The sequence below is a fragment of the Sapajus apella genome, unplaced genomic scaffold, assembly GCF_009761245.1.
Source record: "Sapajus apella isolate SASKATOON/1434 unplaced genomic scaffold, GSC_monkey_1.0 scaffold84, whole genome shotgun sequence".
Lineage (NCBI taxonomy): Eukaryota > Metazoa > Chordata > Mammalia > Primates > Cebidae > Sapajus > Sapajus apella.
In genome coordinates this window covers 2,872,055-2,882,150 of record NW_022437024.1, presented here as the reverse complement: position 1 = coordinate 2,882,150, position 10,096 = coordinate 2,872,055, and the positions used below count along the sequence as shown (strand labels likewise).

The following is a 10,096-nucleotide window of genomic DNA, read 5'->3' as shown; positions in this document are numbered from 1 at the left end:
TGTGTGTGTGTGTGTGTGTGTGTGTGTGTGTGTGTGTGTGTGTGTGTATACTCTTTTACTGGTAAGTTGTGCTAGATTTTTATCAATTCGATTTACTTATTAAAGTATGAACCTTTATCTTGGCTGTTATTTCTCAGTTTACATCTACTTCTTGTTTTAATTTTTTTCCTATAATATTTATTTCTTTTCTCTTACTTTTTTTTGGAAAGAGTTTAATATGCCATCCTTTTCCCTGAGATTCAAGCTTAAGCATTGTTTTCAATCTCACTTCTTTTGCAATGTATGCATATAAAGCTATAAATTTCCCTCTAAGAGCTACTTTAGTTGCATCTCACGTTTTAATGGGTCATTTACATTATTCTGTTAAAATATTTTCTAATTTCTTCTTTCATCTGTAAGTTATGTAGAAGTGGGTTTCTTAAAAAGGTAATACATTCTGACCAAGTGAAGCTCACTTAGAAAAATACAAAGCTGATTTCACATTCAAAAATCAAGCAGTGTTGACCATCAACAAGCCATGAAGCATTCTGGCTTTATTTCCTGCCCACCAGAGTGTATAACTGATGAGTTCTGCCTAAACAGAATGAATGTCTGGCACCAGGTTATTACTGACTGAATTGTGCAGCATCCCACACTCCACACCCCCAGAAAAAGATATTAGAGTCTTAAGCCCCAGTACCTCAGAAAGTGACATTACTTGGATAGGGCCTTTACCGTTGTAATAAAGGTAAAATAAAGGTACTACAGTGAGCCCTAATCCAATATGATTGATGTCCTTATAAAAAGGGGAAAATCTGGACACAGACAGATATGCACACTAGGAGAATGCCATGTGACAACTGATGTTATGGTACCACAAGCCAAGCAACTGCCAGAAGTTAGGAGAGAGACCTAAGCAGATCCTTCCTCAGCACCTTCAATGGGAGAATGGCAGTGACAACACCATGATTTCAAATTTGTAGCCTCCAGAACTCTGAGACAATAAATTTCTGTTAAGCCAAAAAGAAAACCACAAAAAGAAATCAAGCTATTTAATTCACCACATAAACAGAACAGAGGGAGAAAATGAATAAAGGATTACCTCAACAAATACAGAATATTCATTTGACAAAATTCAAGACTGATGCATAATTACAACTCTTCAGAAACTAATAATACAAGGAAAATTACTCAAATCTGATAAAGGTTATCTACCAAGAAAACTAAAGATAGCATGACTGATTCTGACATAAGATCAAAAAAAAATCAAGGATGTTTCCAGTAACCATTTCCATATTAACATCTGGCCAGTGCAATAAAGGCAAGCAAAAGAGGGCAACAATTTGGTTCTGAAGAAAAACAATGTCTTCAACAATACGAGAATAAAACAAAATTCCTTTAAGGACTACGATGTACAGGAGGCAGGAATACTGTTTTCACATTGGATAGTCACTTACCATTACCATCACCAGTAGAAATGATACGGTAGAATACACTTGCTTTGACCTGAGAAAGAAAGCAAGCCAGCCCCTGATGTCTGGAAACTCAACCGATACTCACAGTTAGGGCTCAATGTTGTTAACTGATCTGATGCTTACAGCTAAGCCATGTTGTTCCCCGGTTAGACATAAAGCCAACTCAGAGAACATTCAAGTCAGACAAGGTCACTGTGCAACCCACAAAATTCCAAACATCCCGCCTCACTAGATGAGTGATGGCTACTTCTTCATCAATTACAGCTTTATCTTGCATTAGTCTGTCCTCCCTATATAGATAAAATTTATTGAGATACCCAAGTATAGAAGTGTCCCTATGTCCTGATGTCACCCAACCCACAGTAAGGATCTACTTCCTTAATATCTCCCCAAAATAACCCAACCTATACTCTACTATACACAAATCGTCCTCTTACTGATTGATGTGCCTTACAGTTTCCCCATAGTGAATACTGTTCCCCCCTGCGACAAATAGTAAACCTGACTTGTTCAATTACAAGTGTGCTCCTGCTGGTCTTTGGCTGAAGGGCATATAACAATAAGCCTAGCCTTTTTGCTGGAGGCCAATTCAGCTAGAGAATCTACCACTTTGTCAGAGAATTTCTAGACTGTGATACATTCTGTATTCAGTCTCTCACACTAAGCCAATTCACTAAGAATATATTTCTTAGTCTTTCTAGCCATTTTATTTAAATCATATAACTAAATATTTAGAAAAATTATTCTTCATTTAAACAGAAACCTCAATACAAAATTGTAATAGACACTGTGTTAGGAGTTTTTAATTACAGACTAAAATTTCACAGCTTCAAGGCTTTTCCCTTCCTATCTTTACAAAGTTATGCTAACTGTAAAATTTTCTGCAAAAAGATACAGATACAATCATTGTATTTTGCTGTCACTTTTCCTTGCTGATTCCAAAACTACAAAATAATTAAATGTATAATATAAGTAGAATAGTTACCCATTAAGTATTTCCAAATACTGAACGGCCATTCTTTTGGACTTTAACCTCATAATATCCACATTTCTCAGATATTATATGGATAGCTGGTAATTATTATCAATTGCATTAGAAGTAAGCATTCCTTTAAAAAATTCATAACTTTTAACAACCCAATTAAGAATATGAACTCTGTATACTGTTGACAGAGTCATAGATTTGAATTTCCACTCTGCCAGGGAACCTACTGTGTGAGACTGGGCAAATTACCTAACATCAATTTCTTAGTTTCAGCTACCTTAAAAAGGGACTAATTCTAACACCTGTCATAGAGGTTGCCATGAGAACTAAATGAGATTCTATATATTAAACACTTGGAATGTAATAAGCACTCAATAAACATTATAACCATCACCATCCAAATATTCAGGATAATGTTTTTAGGAATAAAGAGTCTGAGACAAATTACTGTTAAACACTTTTGGTATTTTTTATATATATATATATATATATATATATATATATATATATATATATGTTTGTATAAAATCCAACATGTAAACCTCACATTTAATATTAAATTGCCACCACCAAATAATATTTAATAAAAATAAATATAATTTAAGAAAAGCTGATTTTATCAATAAAATTGTCATTAACTTCAGTAATAATAAAGTACTTTAAAAAGAATTATAGAATAACTACCACCCATACCCACAAGGGAGCACACTACAGCCATTTACCAGATCTTATGGGTTCTAAGTATAATAAAAAACAGACAAAGCAATAAGGAAGAAGCACGAACAATCAGCTCGAACTAGTTCAGCCATATCCGTACAAACCAATCAGCACTCTGCTTTTAAAAATCTATTTTGCATTAGCAAAGCATATTTAACAAAGATACACATTAGAGAAGGGTGTGTTACCTGAAAACAAGTCTCCATGGCTGTAATGCCAGAGCAAAACATTTACAAGGATCATTTTAATACTGTCACCTAGAACTAAGATGCCATTCATAAAACTATTCTATAAAATAAATGTTAGTATTTCAGGTGCCAACTCAAATCAGAAAGCTTTCACATGACTGTAATTCATTTTCACAGAAAAAAGCATTGGTATTTTACGGCAGAAGATGTCTGCCATGTCTAAAAGTAACTGCAAAACATGATGAACTAGTTTCTCCTGAAAGTATTTTCTTCATGAGGAAGAGTGTCAAAATAAAGTCTCTGTATATTCAAGAACTCTGGGAAAATACTATCACTACTAAAATCTTTTTCTATAGGAATTTATATTTAAGTAACCAGAGAAGGGTGTGTTACCTGCAAATAAGTCTCTCTGGCTTGGAAATTTTTTTCAAATTTTTTGTAGATTTTTTTTTTAAATATTTTTAAGGAAAGCCCAACGAGCTTCTTTAAATGAAAACATTAGTCCCTTCTCTGCTTCAGACCCCTCCACCCACTACTTTCTAGCAAGAGATCATAGCAATAAAACAACAAAGGGAAGCTGTTTTGTCTTAGCCTACAATCTGCCTGCTCAAAAAGCTCAAGAATTTAAATGGCTGTTCAAGAGCTGCTCACAAACTCAGCCAATCAGCAGCCAGCATTCTGATTCCTGCCCAGCAACAGGAGACAGACAATAAGGTCAGAAAAACATAGTTAAACAAAAGCTGGATCTGCAATACTTCAGTGTGGTTCTTTGTTTGAAATAAGTAATCTAGAACAGTTTACATAAAATCCTAAATCCACATAACATGCATTAAATATTCCACACATATAAGATTTACATCTTTTATGCTATTTGTTTTAATAAATATTCATATTTCCAGAAATATATATTAATATAAATTAATTTCCTACTTGAGGAATAAGTCAAACATAGACAATATATAAGAATATACTTTTCTTTACAATGCAAAATTCGAATGTAAATCTCTTTTTTAAAAATGCCATGGACTATATATATATAGATATATACTAAAAATCTAGCAAAACCTTAAATCCTGATAAGTAAAAAAAAATTTCATACCCATCTATTGTTACAGATTTCTGATTCCAAAAATTAATAGTATTCTGGACCCAAAGGATTACTATGGATAGTATTATGAAGTGTTGTGCTGTCTACTGCACTGAACTGACTTAGTTTAATTCATCTAATGAAATTTAAATGTCTGATTCTGTCTGATATTAAGTGGTATGAATACAATTACTACATCCTTTTCTCAACTGCCTTTTGCAGCAAGTTACAAAAGGTTATATGAGATGTCCTTTCAAAGCTTTATGTGGATTACAGAGTAAATATTCATGAAAGACACATTTTTCTTATATTACACCATTCTATAGTTCTTTAAATAGGATTATAAAATAAAAATGGAAAATTTGTTATGAGAATTTTTTTTCTCAAATTCACTACCTATTAGGTTTTCTTAATAAACAAGTTTTAAAAATAAACCTCATTTCCCCCCTTCCTTACAAATGAACCTTGTAATTTTTCAAACATACCCAAGAGGGAGCTTGCTGCAGCCATACTCTTAGTTTATATAATCTCCCCAAAGGAAAAATAAATCAACAGCTGCTTCAATGTTTCAGTCCTGTGAGAGAACTGAAATTCACTGTCTGATTGGCTCAAAGCCGAAATAGTCTAAAACCAATCAGACATCAGTGTCACAAACCTTGCCCAGCAACAAGGGAAGCAGATGAGGACAAGTGATCTATCAAAAACCCAAAGAATGTGAAAATAAAGGTGAACAAGGTGAACAACGAAATGGAAACATTAGGAATGTAACTCCAGATGCGCTGTTTGAAAAACAGGTCTATACTAGGGTTTCTTTGATTAAATAAACTAGGGTCTGTACTGCTTTCCAAGAACAGACTTAACTAAGTACCACGATTGTTGGGTCAAAAAGCATACACAACACATAAACAACACAAATGCTCTATTAATTCAAAGTTATGAATATCTGATGAAGTATACTTAAAAATAAAACTAAAGCAAAAGCTTAGAAAACATTAAGCAAAATCTTTTAAGTGGACATGGCATTTCTGTCTTTAACAAAAGCATTCTAATTATATTCATGTTGTTGGCTGACAGTATAACATTTTTCTGAATGAAAATTTCATTTTTCTGCTGAAAATAATTTTAATTCAAGTTTATTTTCATTAAATGGCTGAATTAAATATTAAATAATCACTTTATGCTGGTAATTCCTAGCCTCTTTAGAAATGCAACTCTGCTATTAGATTCTTTAAGAATCCCATTCTCGGCTGAAACTAAATTTTGCTTGAGAATTTGCAATACTCTTGAAAATAAAATCATAAAGAATAGTGACTTGCAAAATAAATGCTAACAATCTGCTTTACTATTTATTGCCCATTAAACAGGGAATCTGACAATGCAACGGTTCACTCACTTTGATACTTATCTGCTCAAATTTAGTATAAAAATTTTAAATTTTTTATTTTAAATATGATATCTATCAGTATTTGTGGGAGACTTGTTTCAGGACTCCCCACAGATACCAAAATCTGACAATGTGCAAGTCCCTTATATAAAATAATATAGTATTTGCATATAACCTATGCATATACTCCTGTATACTTTAAATCATCTTTAAATTACTTATATTCCGTATAACATAAAGGCTATGTAAACAGATGTTATACTGTTGCATGATTAGCTACAGTTATCTCAACTGGTATAAAATAACTGTCACTAGCTATCCTGCCATCTTTAAAAAAAAGTGGTAAAATCTGTTTATCAAATACTCATAAAGTCAATTGAGTAAGTTATTGAGTGATTATAATATCTGACACCTCAACAAATCAGCCTCTCTTCCTGTCACCAACCAAAATGCAGAAAGCAATAACCCCAAACTAAATTGTAAAAAATAACCAACCACAAAAGAAATAGGGAGTTTGCTTTACCAACAATTCCCTGGACAAGGCAGGAGTAAATCATGTCCTTAAAATTTTGGTTACATCGAAACCAGAAGTGTCACTACAGTCTAACTTCTTGTTACATTCACTGCTATATTTTGAGAAATTTTGGAATGGTCCACATGACAAAAAAGTAAGATATCTTAAAATTAATTCTCCAAGTCGATTTTGGGGATCATTGTGTTACATGGGCAAAATAAAATTAAATGATCTGATCTAACAAATGTCATTTTAGAATACACCCCCTTAGAAAACTGGCCAATTTTCCATCAAGACCCTACTAGCTTGCCAAACTCTATTATCCCTATGCAGAAAAGGAGTGAAGTTAAAGAAGGTGTTGTATTTATCTCCACAGAAATTTAAGAAATCATTTGTCCAGAGATGGGAGCGGTGGCACATAACCTGTAATCCCAGCTGCTTGGGAGGCTGAGGCAGTGGATTGCTTCAGCCTAAAGGGTAGAGACCAGCCTGGGCAACATAGCAAGACTAGGTCTCATTAAAAAAATAAATAAATAACCATCAGTAATAGAAATCATCTGTCCTAATGTACTTTTCACATTTTACTTGGGTGAACTAAAACACCCAGAATGAGGTATGAAGAGATGAAAGATGTAAATCCTTCAAATGCCAGGAAATACTTACTTTTCTTATTAACCCAACCTAAAGACAAAAGCTGGATAGCCAACTTCCTGTGTCACCTTTTACTAGGTGATAATGCAGCAACAACAACAACAAAATTTCACTGGCTAATAACTATACTTCTTCATTCTAGGACACCAGGCTGAAGGAACAGGTCTCCCTCATCCCATCTAGGCCTTGTGGCAGAGGGAAAAGTATTGTATACTGTATACTTCTGATATACGTACACTGTAATATCTCTGATGTATATTGTATATATATGTACACTCTGATGTACTGTTTATCATATATACAGTATATGATAGCTTTTGGCAATACAGAGATATACAGTATACAATAGCTTTTAGCAGGGGTGTCCAATCTTTTGGCTTCCCTGGGCCACAATGAAAGAATTGTCTTAGGTCACACATAAAATACACTAACAATAACTGAGGAGCTTAAAAAAACATCGCAAAGAAAAAAATGTATGATGTTTTAAGAACGTTTACGAGTTTGTGTTGGGCTACATTTAAAACAGTCTTGGGCTATATGTAACCCGTGGGCCACGAGCGGGACATGCTTGTTTTAAAGCTTTTGCTTAGACATGGTGTACATCACTTTCCTTCACATTCCAATGGCTAAATCCAAAATAATCATTAAGGGAATAGGAAGTAAAAATCTACCAAGGGGAAACACTTCACATCACATGGCAAAAGGTACGGATATTATAATCCTCTTGCTGCAAAGCAGTATAATTGTAAAATACCACACAAACTATCACAATTTAAAATACACATATTCTAAAAAGCGTGGCATAAAAAAAGACTTCTGAACTAATAAAACTAGGTTCTATTCCATGTTCTAACGTTAGTATACAACAGCATAGAATAAATCAATTTAACTCTATAGAGTTCAGTTTTCTCAACTGTAAAACTGAGAAGGTTAGACCAGATGCTTGTTAAGTTCCATTCTAGCTCAAGTTATATATTATTTTATTAATGTTTGGCTATACAGACACATATAATTCATTTTGCATTATGAAATAAAAATAAAGTGCCCTGTACAATATAATAGCTTACTCCTCCTCCTTCATCCTCGACTCCTAAATGAAAAGATAAGCATAATCTTGAATTTGATGTTTATTATTCCCAACCATGCCTTATAAATTCCCCCTTTAATTAACGCCTTGAAAAACACCCTTTTTAATGCACACCTTGAAAGGAGTAAAAGAAACTTATGCTTATCAAGGAATAATTATATGTCGGACACTATAACAAAACATATCCTTTTCTCATTAGTTTGTGATAATTTATTAATTTCAACTTTCCTATCATGTGAATTAATAAATCAATAACTATGCTGCTATCAATAACTACACAGATAGTAATTTTAACTTGGTAAGGTAAACCAGACACCCAATTCAGTACCAAGTTGTTTTCTGCAGCACAGGCACCCTTCTTACACATTTCGCCCTCTAAGTTTTGACACCATTTTAACAGAATGTTGAGCAATCATCTACATGTATCTTCCACAGTTGTCTTCTTTATCTTTTAAAAATGGAGATGTCATTTAAGATCACCGGTAAAACCTATCTATTCAGTAAATGGGACCTGAGAGTAGACTCCCTCCCCAGTTTTACCAGCCAGCTGACCGCTTCAGGTATTAGCTACCAGAGCATTACCAGCAGCTTTCTAAGTATTAAATTATCTTATCCTTAATTTAACATAGCAATTAATAGTAGAATTCAGTCAACAAACTTAGAAGAGGATTTCCTCAACCTGATAAAGGGCACCAAGAAAACCCCACATCTATTATACTTAATGGTAGAAGACTGAAATATTTCACCCTAAGATCAGAACAAGAAGAGATAATCTGCTCTCATCCTTTAGTCAGCATTGAACTAGTTCCAGCCAGGAGAATTAGGCAAAAAAATGAAATACAAATCAAACAACTTTTTTTTTGTTTGTTTTTTGAGACATGGTCTCCCTCTGTCGCCCATGCTGGAGTACGCTGGCACAATCTCGGATCATTGCAGCCTCCACCTCCTGGGTTCAAGCAATTCTCATGCCTCAGCCTCCTGAGGAGCTAGAATTACAGGCATATGCCACCATGCCTGGCTAATTTTCATATTTTTAGTAGAGATGGGGTTTCACCATGTTGGCCAGGCTGGTCTCAAGCTGCTAACCTCAGGTGATCTACCTGCCTCAGCCACCCAAAATGCTGGGATTACAGGCAGAAGCCACCACACACAGCCAAAAGTCATACATCTTTTAAAAAAAAGAACAATTTTTATTTACAGATGAAAAAATCTCATGTATAGAAAATAGCATGAAATCAACTAAAAATTTATTAGAACTAATAAGAGTTTAACAAGGTTGACTATAAGATTAATACATAAAAATCTATTGTGTTTCTATACCCTTAAAACAAATGATCCAAAAATAAAACAATTCCATTTACAGTAATATCAAAGATAATAAATTTGGCCAAGAAGTATAAAACAATATTCTGAAAACTATAAAATATTGATGAAGAAACTAAAGACATAAATAAATGACACTGCATACTCATGAATCAAAAGACTCACATCCCTAAGATGTCAACATTCTTCAAATTCAGCTTCAGATTCAAAACAATCTCTATCAAAATCCTAGCTATTTTCTTTGCAGACACTGATAAACTGATCCTAAAAATATGAAAATGCAAGGGTCCTAGAACAACCAAAACAATCTTCAAGAAGAAAAATAAACTTGGAGAACTCATACTTTATATTTTTAAAAGTTATTACGAAGCTACAGTAACCCAGAGAATATGGCACAACTAGCAAAATGACAGACATATCCCAGGATGTATCTTGGAACAGAAATAAACCCTCACTTTTACAGTAAATTATCTTAGATGAGGGTTACAGGAACATTCAATGGGGAAAGAATAGTATTTTAAACAAACAGTGTTGGGAAAACTGGATGGCCACATGCAAAAGAATGAAGTTGGACTTCTATTTCTTGCCATATACAAAAATTAACTCCTATGAATCAAAGACCTAAATTTAAGAGCTAAAACTAAAATGTTAGAAGAAAACAGAGACATAAATCTTCATAAATTTGGAACAGGCAATGGTTTCTTAG

The 10,096-nt window shown here is 33.6% G+C and overlaps 1 protein-coding gene across 8 annotated transcripts in view; it reads right to left on the bottom strand.

Moving 5' to 3' along the window:
• The window catches only part of ATF7IP (activating transcription factor 7 interacting protein), a 126,982-nt gene that overhangs the window by 70,987 nt on the left and 45,899 nt on the right, over positions 1–10,096 (bottom strand). The window contains exon 1 of one of the 8 annotated variants that reach the window (XM_032253705.1): positions 4,917–8,971. The exons of 6 other annotated variants lie outside the window; for them this stretch is intronic. The gene's annotated coding sequence lies outside the window, so the exon portion shown is untranslated. Of the gene's footprint in view, positions 1–3,344; positions 3,713–4,916; positions 8,972–10,096 lie in introns of those variants that run through there. One more of the 8 variants, XM_032253706.1, reaches the window with a different exon arrangement.